Genomic DNA, 13,983 nt, shown 5'->3' on the forward strand with positions numbered 1-13,983 from the left:
TGAGACCTCCTTCTTCAAGCTCCATCTAGAGTCCTCCCAAAAGACATGTGAAGCTTTTGTTCGCTCTTCCATTTTTAGAGCGCTTATTACACACACTTGCTCTTCCATCATCAATGCTGGTGTCAGAGTCTGTCATGCCATCTTTGATGTCAATGGCTACCGCATGAGGAGCACTGAATGTTTCATAACTGCTTATCTTTTTCATGTCTTTCTCGATTTTCTTCCTTAAGCCTGCAATAATGAACTAGGCTGTGAGATACTTATCATTGGGGCATGCGTCACATTTGAGAATTAAGTGTTTTATATTGCCTAGGTACGTGCGTACATCTTCTTGCCGACCTTGTTTAATTTAGATTCTTCATCAGTTAAGGTCATGGGGAACTATGCGACCTTGGTTTGATTTCATTAATCTCCTCTAGCTCGGCATGTGGCATCAAAATTTTGGAGGAGTTCCCTTCTGACATGTCAATTAAATATCAAATTCTTGCATTATTTCAGTCCGCTTAGCTTTTCTACCTCTAAGCTCTAGGTGATTGCAAATCCATTTAATGCTTTCTTGATAAAAAGTGATCTCAAATTTGGCACCATACAAATAATGCCTCTATTTCTTCAAAGCATAGACTGTAGCATATAGTTCCTTTCCATATGCCGAGTAATTATGTTGGGTGTGGTCTAACTTTTTGCTTTCAAAAGCTACGGGTTGACCCTTTTCTAAAAGTACGACCCCAACAAAAAAATCAATGGCGTCTGTTTCAACCATGAATGGTTCATTGGGATCCACTACCTTTATGACGAGCAGATACTATAGCCAATTTTAACTTCTCAAAATTGTTCTTTTGAGGTTTATCCCATATAAAGGTACTTCCCTTCCCCTTAAGCTGGTCCATCATAGGAACGACAATCTTAGCATAGTCTTGGATGAATCTCCTATAAAACCCAGATAGACCTAAGAACATTTGTAATGTAGGATGTGGCTATTTCAATATGGTCCTTACCTTTTCGAGCTCCACACGAATCCCTTCTTGGGATATAATATGTCCCAAGTACTTCACTTATTTTGCAAAGAATTCACATTTGGAAAGAGAATATCTCTAAGAAATTGGAACATTTTCCCCAAATTCCAGATGCTTTTTTCTCATTTTACTAAAGATGAGGATATTATCTAGGAATACTACATCAAATTTTCCTAAAGATGGTCTTAAGACACTCTTCATAAGTGTCATAAAGTTGCTAGAGCATTTGTTAAACCAAATAGCAATACTTTAAACTAATACCAAATGGCATTACTTTAAACTGATAATACCCATACCTAGTACGAAATGATGTCTTAGGGACATCCTCTTCTCTAATTTGCACTTGATGATCTCTTGATCTTAAGTCAATTTTAGTAAAATATTTGCCCCTTGCATTTGATAAAAGGGCTCATCAATGCGTGAGGCATAGGATACTTATTTTTTATTGTGATTTTATTTAAGGCTCTGAAACCAATGAAACACCAACGGAGTTCTCCTTGATTGTCCGCCCAACCACCATAGATTCCTTGCATGAGCCTCATTGATTCTTCCTTCATGTGGTCTTTTGCCCGAAACAACCTCCTTCAAGCTCCCTCTGGAATCCTCCCCCTAGCCTAGTGCTTGCCACGTGGAGTCTTCTTAATTGCCATATTTAGTACCATGTGTCCATATGGACCTTATAACCTCTATGCCCCTTTAGGCCTTATCATTGCATTCCATCATATTGCCTAGGCCTAGGATTGTCCCTAGACCTTAACACTCTAAACTCCCAATGATGCAAGCTATCGTTGAGCCATGCTGGTTTCTTGCCTAAGTTATGAATTACGTAATTATGGCTAAAATAAAATAAAGAATTCAAGATCTAAAATGCACCAATAATAGCATTCATCCTACTTATAAGCAATTCAATGGTACTCTTAAGATCAAAGCTAGAGAATGCTTGAAAGTTGGCTAAGGGATTGCTTGGCCTTGAAAATGAGTGATTGGTAAATGCTTGAGATGATGTAAATGCTATGCATGGATTTTATATCCATGATGTGGAGAAGATATTCCATGAATAGGAAAGAGTACCCTAGGAGAGAGTGGTTGGCTATAAGATCTCTACAGTAACTCATAGCTAGGACTGGAATAAATAATGAGTAAATTGTTTTAAGTGTGGTGAGCCACAAAGTTGGTGTAATGAGACGTCACACACTTGTTAGATTTTTGCTTCTTTTCACTTAGGAATGAGGGACCCATCAGCTCCTCAATGACACATGACAAGGGCACAACATTCCTCTCACATAGATCTCAACTTGGCAAGTAGGGCAAAAGGCATCCACCTTGCACATCCTCACACCACCTCGTGAAAACTCTTGACACGATGGAAAAAACTACAACATTTAGTAAAAGGGACAACAATGCATCTTATTTCCTTTATTCTCTTAGAGAAGTATAAAAAGGTTCAAGTCCAAACATGGGAAGAAGGAAAGGATTGGCAGAGGCAAGCATTTCAACTCATTAATTCGTGCCAAAGAGAAGGGAAATGTGTTGTTCAAAGAATATTTTGCAGCTTAATATGACATGAAACAACTTTCTCTCAATACCTCATAATAAGGAAGCTCAAAACTATCCTAAAACTTTGATCAGACTCAAAGCCTATGACATTTGAAACAAAACCCATACTAACAATGTAAGAAACCTATAAGCACCTTAACACTGTAAGAAACATATAAGCACCTTAAAATTAGCTTCACATTGATACAACTTTCATGAAAAATGACGGATTAGTCTTCCCATTATGGCTACATTCCCAAAATTATCCTATTCTCATTTTTTACCTTGGGAGAGTATCTCTCAAGACACAATCTTCATCAACAATCCAACGCCAAAAGGGATGGTGGGAAGAGAGAGAAAAATTCATTTGTAATGTCTTAGGAAACAAGCGCACGATGTGAGCACACTAAGTGTTTGAGTGGATTATCCACATGGTTTGGCAGATACGGGATCCAGCTGGATAGGCTCACTCCCTTTCAGTATAGTATAGATGCACCCCCAGAGGTGCGATATCATGAGATGAGATTAACTGTATCATACGATTAGATCTCCTCCAGCTCCACGTCTCAAACTTGGGGGGAGATCGGGAGCTCCCAACCAAGACCCAGTTCTACTATGACCACTTCTTGAGTGTCTTGTAGGAGGGAAAGAAAATTATAAGCAATCAATTTAATAAAAAAGAAAATTAATTAAGGACTAGGGGGGTTAAAGGAAACTCTAAAGCACAAAAAGAAGTATAAACTTTTCCCTTTAAGTGAGATAGTAGCGGGATACGTGTGTGAGAGTGTACATGTGTGTGTGTGTGTGTGTGTGTGTGTGCATGCATACGTGCATGCGTGCATGTGTGTGTGTCTGTGTGTGTGTGTGTTTTAACACACTTTCTTGGGGGTAATAAGGTAGCTTAGTGTAATAAGATTAAAAATTAAAAAAGTAAAGTAGGAAAATAGTTTACACCAGTAACCAATAGGGGGGCAAGAAAGTGTGTGTTAGTGTGTGTGTGTGGGGGGGGGGGGGGGATCTTAGTGCAAATTATGTAGACATCATGGGTGCATGTAAATAACATATAAGGGAATTGTGTGTGTGTCTGTGAGAGAGAGAGAGAGAGAGAGAGAGAGAGAGAGAGAGAGAGAGAGAGAGAGAGAGAGATTAATAAGCAAAATGTGTGTGTGTGTAAGATTTTACAACACCCCTTATGCATAGTGAAAAAACAAAAGAGCGAAGCTAGACAATGGAATAGGACTAATTGCATTAATGGAAAAGTTTGTACAAGTTGGTGAATCCCTGCTATAAAGGAAACTAGCAGTGGGCCATTTTGTGGAAATGACTTTGTGGAAATTGTATAGAAGTTGAGCTTGGACCAAGTCTTGGCCAGCATCACTTTTATTGAAGAGGGGAGTCTGCTTACCTGCCACCATCCAACAAGGAAAACGGTAAGAACCAGCTTTGCTGCCATGTAATTACATTCACAAGTTGTGATATTACGCTTGTCGGCCCCAAACTTTGATGGTCCACCCCAATAATTCCGATTGGGATGACATGCTTAGCCTCTATTTGTTGTGGAACCTTATTTTTCATGGGAAGGTCCAGACAGGCATGGCCTATGCCACAATTGCTATAGAGTGGTTGGAAAGTAGCAGGGCTACCATGATGAGGGCACTCTGTGATTTAGTGATTTTCTCCACAACTGTAGCACTTGATTGGCGTATATATATATATATATATCTTAACAAATTCTCTTACATTGAGAAATATGAAATCCCATAACTAATCCAGAAACCCACAATTCCTAAATGAATGAATTGTATGTCATTCATCGTGTCTTGTAATAATAATAATAGAAGCAAACCACCGCACTGGTGGTAGTTATATTCCTAGTGTGCAACCACACTTGCAACCACACTGTGTTGGTGACCAACCACCGCATCAGTGGCAGTTAAGTTAATATTGTAGTAATAGTAGAAGCAAACCACCACATGGATGGCAGAATATCCTAGCAACCACCCTCCGAGCTGCAACCAGCCCACTGCTATACTAGAATGAGTCGCATTGCTGCAAAGTGTTATCCTAAAATAGATACATTGCTTAAGTAAGCTTTGAAAACTATTAATAATTCAATAGATTAGGTACAGATTACATAGATCACATCTCAAAGACTCCTTTCCTTTAGGGAGATGGCTCCACATTGCTTTGAGCAGGTCACCTTTTTGAGCTCCCTGATTGTTGCAAGCTCGTTCCTCCTTGTTCCTTTCTTGAAGGGGGTTGGTTCCTTGCTTCAGGATCCTTTTCCTCGCAGTTAGGCTCGGGCTTGGACTTCTTCAATTCAAGCTCCTTGTCTTTTGCAAATTTTTTCCAAATGGCAAATTAAGCTATAGCATCTACTTTCTCATCGTAGATAGCTGTAGCAGGCAGAGACATTTGATCTGTCCATGACCTAGGCAATGACAAATGACACCGATCTTGCATGCACAAACACCCCAATATAAAAAACATGCATAGGGTGGTAGCACATAGGCCATCGGATAATGCCGTCATCTATAATGGGGGTATGGCAGACAATGCATTTCAGAGCCTGTTGCATAACAAGATATGCACCCAATTTAATTGTTGCGGCCGTCAATACCATAATCTTACTCTATACATGGTGAAGTTGCTTCCTGATTGCTTCCTCCCTCATTCTAAGGATGTGGATATTCTCTTTCATCTCCTCACTCTTTACTCACTTCATGCAACCACTTCATCTGATTCCCTCAGCATCTCTTGAAGCTGATTAAATTGCTTAAAAACATCAACGTGGGCCGTTTCCAAGACTTCTACTTTAGTTTGGAAATCTCTCATGACGACGGACTGCTTTTCAAAACTTTCAAAAGCCACTGAAAGCTCTTGCATAACCCTATCATAATCTTGTTGCAGGGTCGCGTAGCTTAATCTTCAAACTTCCAAAAGTGTTTCTAGGTAACAACCCCCACTGTGGCTACTACAACTTGCTCCACCGTGGCTTCTCTCTACATCCTTCCTATCCTGGAGAGCTATCTCATTGTCTTCTCCATCGTGGTGGCTCTCTGCACCATCCTTCCTAGCCTTGAAGCTCTCTTGTAGCTCTTGCATCACCGCTCTGGTTTCTACATTTTTCCTTTTTAGTTCCTCTATCATCTGGTCTTTTTCAATGTGCAACGCATTTTGCATGTTGTAGATACATTTGTAAAGAGCCTCCTTTTTGGCTCTATGATCTTGAAGATATTTTTGCATCATTGCTAGCTCCTTGTCTGTGATGTCCCCATCTGTTCTAACTTCTTCAAGCCTATCTCTGAGCTCCTTGATGTGCTTCTCTGCTTATTATCTTATATGCCTTTCCATGTCGGCCATTTTTGCAGTGGCCTCAACTTGCTTTTGTGCTTGCAAGGCCCTTGCTTCTGCCTCCTCTACCTTGTCTTCTGCACCCTCCCTGAGAATTTTCTCAAGTTGCGCTGCCTTTGCTGCATCGGTGGCTTTCTCTTGTAGAAAAGTCACCTTATGAGACGTTTTTTTATCGTATTACTCAAAAATCCCTTTGAGGGTAGATGTCATCAGGTGCATTGTAACTCTAGCAAGCTGAGATGACAAGGAAGGTTTATCGATATTAGGGAGGAACTTAAGGAAGAAAAAGTTATAAAGAAAAATAGAGGAATTTAGAAAGGACAAAAGGGTTTAAGAAGATAAATGAATATAAGATAAATAAAATTCAAAATTTTGGATAAAAGAAAAATTAAGATCATTTAAAAGAGAAAAAATTAACAATGAAGGAGAAAGAAGGAGAAGATTAATAAGGGAGTTAAGAAATTAAGGAGACCATTTAAGAAGAAAAATAAAAGGAAATTAAAAAAAAACAAAAGGAAAGAGCAACAAAAGTAGGGTCAAAGGAAATAAGGATAAAATGGAATATAGGGGAAGATAAAAGAAATAAAGAAAAAAATAAGTCAAAATTTTTTTTTAATGAAATTAAAAAGTAATAAATAGAGTAAGACACTAAAGGGGAAAATAAGGGAACATTTAAGAAGAGAAATACAAGGGAAATGAATGGAGAGTGGGTGAAAAGAGGGAAATACTAGGGAGATAAATTGAAAGAGGGGTTGGGGAATAGTAAGTGTGTGTGTGTGTGTGTGCGTGTGCATGTGTGTGTGTGTGTGTGTGTGTGAGAAAGAGAGAGAGAGAGAGAGAGAGAGAGAGAGAGAGAGAGAGAGAGAGAATATGCATGTAGACATCAATTGGATGCAGACCTATCACCGAGCCTCTGCCATCCAATCTCAAGGGCACCTTGTGGCCTATGAGTCCACAACCTACCACCCCCTTGGCATAATAATCCTCTTCAATAGGGTGCTACAGGCTCTCCAAGACTCACTTGAGTCCTTGTGAGCAATTTTGAAACAATTCATGTAGCCTTACCGCGAGGAAGTCACTAAGGAAGAGGAAAACGAAGCAATCACCCTCTTTAATACTAATGCCCCCTGCCAAAATTCCATTATTGCCTCCTCTAGATCCTGCCCAACCCACCCAACAAGTTGCCCACCCTCCCCTCCCTTGGACAACACTGCCCGAGTACTCATCTAATGCCTCTAACACCACCACTGCAAAGCACAAGACGTCCCTATCCATCTCCTCTAATGCTCCGGTCAACCTTCTTGATGCAGCCTTCAACACACTACTCAAAGTAGCCAAATTTGTACAAGAAGCCGATGCATCAACGCCAATAGGCACAAAAGAGTCGAAGCCCATGCCAATTGCAAATGACTAGTATGACAAGATGTTATTTTTCCTTACTGATGGACTAATCCCAGAAACATTGAATAGGGATCAAAGAAGAAAGTTAGTATTGCAAAGCAGACCTTCCCTTATCATTGTTGGAGTGTTGTATAGAAGAGGTATTGACCACGTAATTAGAAGGTGTGTCAAAGACCATGAGCAAAAAGCTATGTTAGTAGAGGCACATGGAGGGCTAGTAGGAGGCCACTTCTTAGGTGATATCACGAGCAAGAAAATCTTGCAAGCTAGATGGACTCGTGGACTTTCTCGGACTGCCATCATCCATGATCTATCATTGCTTATGATCCCCGATTTTGTGTTGACCTAAAATCTAACCTTAAGTGGGCACTGATGTGATCTTCTTTGTGATGACTGTCACAAAAGAGATTGGTACTAGTGCCATTCTCATAAAGAATGGCACCTCTACCATTCTTAATCCATGAGAGTTTGTGGATGACTTCCCCATAGCCTAAAGGTTGAAGTAGCTAAAGGGATGTTGAGAATGGCACTGCTGCCAATCTAGTTATTCAACCTCTTAGCTAAAGGGATGTCTAGTTAACTTGGAGATTTCTCTTTATGATGACTGTCACAAAAGAGATTGGCACTAGCACCATTCTAATAGAGAATGACACCTATGCCATTCTTAATCCATGAGAGTTTGTGGATGGCTTCCTCATAGCCTGAAGGTTGACGCAGCTAAAGGGATAATTAGAATGGCACTACTGCCAATCTAGTTATGTTCAAAGCACAAATGACATTGGCACCAGTGCCATTCTTAATCCATGAGAGTTTGTGGATGGCTCCCTCATAGCCTGAAGGTTGAAGTAGCTAAAGGGATGTTTAGCATGGCACTACTGCCAATCTAGTTATGTCCCCTCTTAGCTAAAGGGATGTTTAGCAAGGCATTGATGCCGATATAGTTAACATGGAGATTTCTCTAAAATCTAACCTTTAGTGGGCACTGATATATTCTCTTTGTGATGGTTGTCACAAAAGAGATTAGCACCAGTGCCATTCTCATAGAGAATGGCCCCTGTGCCATTCTTAATCCATGAGATTTTGTGGATGGCTCCCCCATAGCCTAAAGGTTGAAGTAGCTAAAGGGATGTTTAGAATGGCACTACTGCCAATCTATTTATGTCACCTCTTAGCTAAAGGGATGTTTAGAATGGCACTGATGCCAATATAGTTAACATGAAGATTTCTCTAAAATCTAACCTTCAATGGGCACTGATGTGATCCTCTTTGTGATGACTATCACAAAAGAGATTGGCACCAATGCCATTCTCATAGAAAATGACACCTCTACCATTCTTAATCCATGAGAGTTTGTGGATGGCTCCCCCATAGCCTAAAGGTTGAAGTAGCTAAAGGGATGTTTAGAATGGCACTACTGCTAATCTAGTTATGCCACCTCTTAGCTAAAGGGATGTTTAGCATGGCACTGATGCCAATATAGTTAACATGGATTTCTCTACAATCTAACCCTTAGTGGGCACTGATGTGATCCACTTTGTGAATGACTGTCACAAAATAGATTGGCACTAGTGCCATTCTCATTGAGAATGGCACCTTTGTCATTCTTAATCCATGAGAGTTTGTGGATGGCTCCCTCATAGCTTGAATTTTGAAGTAGCTAAAGGGGTGTTTGGCATGGCACTGCTACCAATCTAGTTAACATGGACACTTCTCTAAAATCTAATCTTCAGTGGATACTGATGTGACCCTCTTTGTGATTAAAACAAATGAGATTGGTTCTGATAGAGAATGGCACCTGTGCCATTATTAATCAATGAGAGTTTGTGCATGGCTCCCTCATAGCCTGAAGGTTGAAGTAGCTAAAGGGATGTTTAGCATGGCATTGCTACCAATCTAGTTATGTCACCTCTTAGCTAGAGGGATGTTTAGCATGGCACTGATGACAATATAGTTAATATGGAGATTTCTAAAAAATCTAACCTTTTAGTGGGAACTGATGTGATCCTCTTTGTGATGATTGTCACAAAAGAGATTGGCACCAATGCCATTCTTATTGATTGGCACTAGTGCCATTGTGATAGAGAATGGCACCTGTGCCATTCTTAATCCATGAGAGTCTGTACATGGCTCTAGCTTGAAGGTTGCAGTAGCTAAAGGGATGTTTAGCATGGCACTAATGCTAATCTAGTTATGTTCAAAGCACAAATGTGATTGGCTCAGTGTGATCCTCTTTTAGATGAATGTCACAAATGAGATTGGCACTGATGTTCTCCTCTTTGAGATGACTGTCACAAATGAGATTGGCACCAGTGCCATTCTGATAGAGAATGGCACATGTGCCATTCTTAATCCATGAGAGTATGTGGATGGCTTTGCCATAGCCTAAAGGTTGAAGTAGCTAGAGGGATGTTTAGCATGGCATTACTGCCAATCTAGTTATGTCACCTCTTAGCTAGAGGGATGTTTAGCATGGCACTGATGACAATATAGTTAATATGGATATTTCTCAAAAATCTAACCTTTAGTGGGCATTGATGTGATCCTCTTTGTGATGATTGTCACAAAAGAGATGGCACCAATGCCATTCTCATTGAGATTTGCACCGGTGCCATTCTTGTTCCATGAGAATTTGTGGATGGCTCCCTCATAGCCTGAAGGTTGAAGTAGCTAAAGGGATGTTTGGCATGGCACTACTGCCAATCTAGTTGTCACCTCTTGGAATGGCATTGATGCCTATCTAGTTAACATTGATATTTCAAAGCACAGATGAGACTTGCATTGATGCCAATATAGTTAATTGGAGATTTCTCTAAATCTAACCTTTAGTGGGCAGTGATGTGATCCTCTTTGTGAGGCTGTCACAAAAGAGATTAGCACTGGTCCCATTCTCATAAAGAATGGCACATGTGCCATTCATAATCCATGAGAGTTTGTGGATGGCTTCCCCATAGGCTAAAGGTTGAATAACTAAAGGGATGCTTAGAATGGCATTGCTTCCAATCTAGTTATGTCACCTCTTAGCTAAAGGGATGTTTAGCAAGGCATTGATGCCAATATAGTTAACATGGAGATTGCTCTAAAATCTAACTTTTAGTGGGCATTGATGTGATCCTCTTTGTGATGGCTATCACAAAAGAGATTGGGACCAGTGCCATTCTCATAGAGAATGGTACCTTTGCCATTCTTAATCCATGAGTGTTTGTGGATGGCTCTCCAATAGCCTAAAGGTTGAAGTAGCTAAAGGGATGTTTAGACTAGCACTTCTACCAATCTAGTTATGTCACCTCTTAGCTAAATGGATATTTAGCATGGCATTGATGCCAATATAGTTAACATGGAGATTTCTCTACAATCTAAACTTTAGTGGGCACTGATTTTATCCTCTTTGTGATGATTGTCACAAAAGAGAATAGCCTGAATCTTGAAGTAGCTAAAGTGGTGTTTGGCATGGCACTGTTGCCAATCTAGTTAACATGGATATTTCTCTAAAATCTAACCTTTAGTGGATACTGATGTGACCCTCTTTGTGAATGAAACAAATGAGATTGGCACCAGTGCCATTCTGACAGAGAATGGCACCTATGCCATTCTTAATCCATGAGAGTCTGTGCATGGCTCTAGCTTGAAGGTTGAAGTAGCTAAAGGGATGTTTAGCATGGCATTGATGTCAATCTAGTTATGTTCAAAGCACAAATGTCATTGGCTCTGATGTGATCCTCTTTGAGATGAATGTCACAAATGAGATTGGCACATATGTTCTCCTCTTTGAGATGACTGTCACAAATGAGTTTGGCACCAGTGTCATTCTTAATCCATGAGAGTATGTGGATGGCTCCGCCATAGCCTAAAGGTTGAAGTAGCTAAAGGGATGTTTAGCATGGCACTGTTGCCAATCTAGTTATGTCACCTCTTAGCTAAAGGGATGTTTGGCATGGCAATGCTGCCAATCTAGTTAACATGGAGATTTCTCTAAAATGTAACCTTCAGTGGGTGATCCTCTTTGTGATGATTGTCAAAAAAGAGATTGGCACCAGTGCCATTCTCATTGAATGTTCAAGTAGCTAAAGGGATGTTTGGCATGGCACTGCTACCAATCTAGTCAACTTGGAGATTTCTCTAAAATCTAACCTTTAATAGCACTAATGTGTTCCTCTTAGCATATGCCTCACAAGAGTAGAACCATGCAGGATGGTTCTAGAGAGACACAACAAGTGATACTTGAAGTGTATAAGAAGATAGATGTCATGCGTGAGGTCAACACTTCTCTTAATCAACATGGTTATCACAGCCTATCCACATCCACATTTAACCAGATTTGGAAATTGGACTTAAAAAATATAGCCCTTTCTAAGACAAGTGAATTCTCTAAATGTAGCTTGTGCAGTCCGGATCAACGTGCAATTGGTAGCCACAAAAAGTCAAGATGAGCGCAATTCATTGATGGAGGAGAGCAAAATTCTCCAAATTGGAGTACTTTATAAACTATAAAGACACTCTTCATCATTTTTTCAAATTGTGTGTCTTTTCATAATCGTCTTAAGTAATTAATTGTCATTTCATAGTTTTATTAAATTGAATTTGAGTTTGATGTAATAAATTGTCTTTGAAGTAAATTGTATTTCCCCTTCTTACCCACTCTTGTGTTTGTTTTTGTTTTTGTTTTCATGTTTGTGTCTGTGTTTGTCCAATACCAAGTGTCCGCCTGCTCTTGGCTAGTTGTTTGGATGACTCTAGGATGAGTCTTGACAGTCTCTAGGGGGGTGTCATAGAATCTATGAATGAATGCCATTGTCAAGAAGATGACATCACTCTCTGTAGTGGTGTCATGGCAAACTCTGCTTATACTATCTCATGCAGGACCGAGGGCTTGCTTCGAATCATCTTAGACATGTAGCCACTCAAATCTCCTCCACTATGCTACTGGTAGATCACAACCCCAGAAGGGTGCTGCATACATGATGGTAGTCAATTGCACTAGCATGTCGAAGGGCCAGCACTTTGCCAGTGGATCTTGAAAGTGTGCCTGGAAGCATAGTCTCTCCAATCGTGCCAAAGCACCCTACCCCAATGTGAGTCGTCATGGGCTACATGTGTCATAGTGACAAGGGGTCTTGTGGAAGACTGCTCCTAAACATCTATAAGACTACACTATCTCCATTGGCTCACCTCAATAGGTGAAATTGAGTCGACAAAGCACTAGATGTGAGGTGTTGAAGACCATAACCTTGGTCTTCCCAAGGTTGACCATCAAGTCTCTCTCTCTAGAGAATACCTCTAGGGCCTTCAAATGTCTCTATAGTCCCTCGGCTAAGAATGAGATAAGGACTAAATCATCATCATATAACAATATCTATATCATAAGATTGACCAATGGTGATCCTTTGCCTCCTAGGCGGTCTATGAAGGAAGTGATCTCATTAATGTAAAGCCCAAAAAGGGTCAGTGAGAGGGGGAAGCCCTACTTCACTTTGATCATATTCTTGACCCAATCCAATAGACCACTTGGGGCATGAACTCTGCCTCTTATTGACTCATATAGGCTCATCACTCCCCATTCCATTGTCTCTAGAATCTGCAGCTCCTGTAGTCTCCTAATTATGTGGAATTGTGGGACAATGACAAAAGTCTTCCAAAAGTCTACAAAGCATGTGTAGACCTTTTGTTGTCTAGATCTTGCCTCCTCAATGACCCTCCGAGCGAAGATGTGATCTAGGGTAGAATGCTGTCTCTGGAATCCTGCCTGTCCTAGTGCCTACTACCCCCGAGCCTCTATATGACTGCTGAGCTAAGACTGATGATCCATAAATCTTGGCCAGAGTATGGCCAATCATGAGGGTATAGTTCCCAGTCTCCATAGGTTCCCTGACTTTCTGGTCCTTGACTTTGTGTATCATCACAATAGTGGTGGTGCTCCAAGCAAGTGGGAAGATGTGACACATAGCCCGGTTGAACATCTATGCTAGGACTAGTACTGTGACACATAGCCCAATTGAACATATATGCTAGGACTAGAGCTAGGACCTCCTATCCATGTGCAAAGTACTCAGTTCATAGGCTTTCATGGTCCTACACTCTCCGATTTTGTAATCAATGTAGTGCATCCTGTCCATTCTGTGTGGTGATGAATAGGTGACAAGCAGTGGGCCTAAGCATAGAGGACTACAATGGTGTCTACATCTTGGCATCATAGAGGAAACATGCATATGTGTGCCACACATTTGGGTCAGTGATGGGAATAGGTGGCTTCCCCACCAATAGAAACCCCATCCAGTGGTCGGGTCTTGTCCTCACAAATATATGACAATCTCATCCGTGTGAGGAAGGCCCACCTCTTATGACATGCCAACTGTCGAAAGATCTTATGTGGCTCAGGTGATGTAGGTGACCCAAAGCCCGCTCATATGTGAGGTGGGATCTCTCCTCTTTGCACTCATTGTTGAACCAAGGGTTTTGAGGCATCTTACAATCTCTCTCTATATTTAGTCTTTCTCTCTCTAGATCCTGATTTTGCAAGTATCATTGGATCTTTTCTAGAGAGGATTTTGGCTATCCTCATCCTTTAAGATTCATAATACCATCTTTTAGACACACATCCCATGAGCTCAACACCGTCATAGTCCTTCCTCTTCCTTCTCTTTCTTCTCTTATTTATCCTCCTTGTCTCCTCTTTCTCAGATGA

This window comes from Dipteris shenzhenensis, chromosome 16, assembly GCF_047967505.1.
Source record: "Dipteris shenzhenensis isolate YYH24624 ecotype China chromosome 16, Dip_SZ_1.0, whole genome shotgun sequence".
In the NCBI taxonomy this organism is placed as follows: Eukaryota; Viridiplantae; Streptophyta; class Polypodiopsida; order Gleicheniales; family Dipteridaceae; genus Dipteris; species Dipteris shenzhenensis.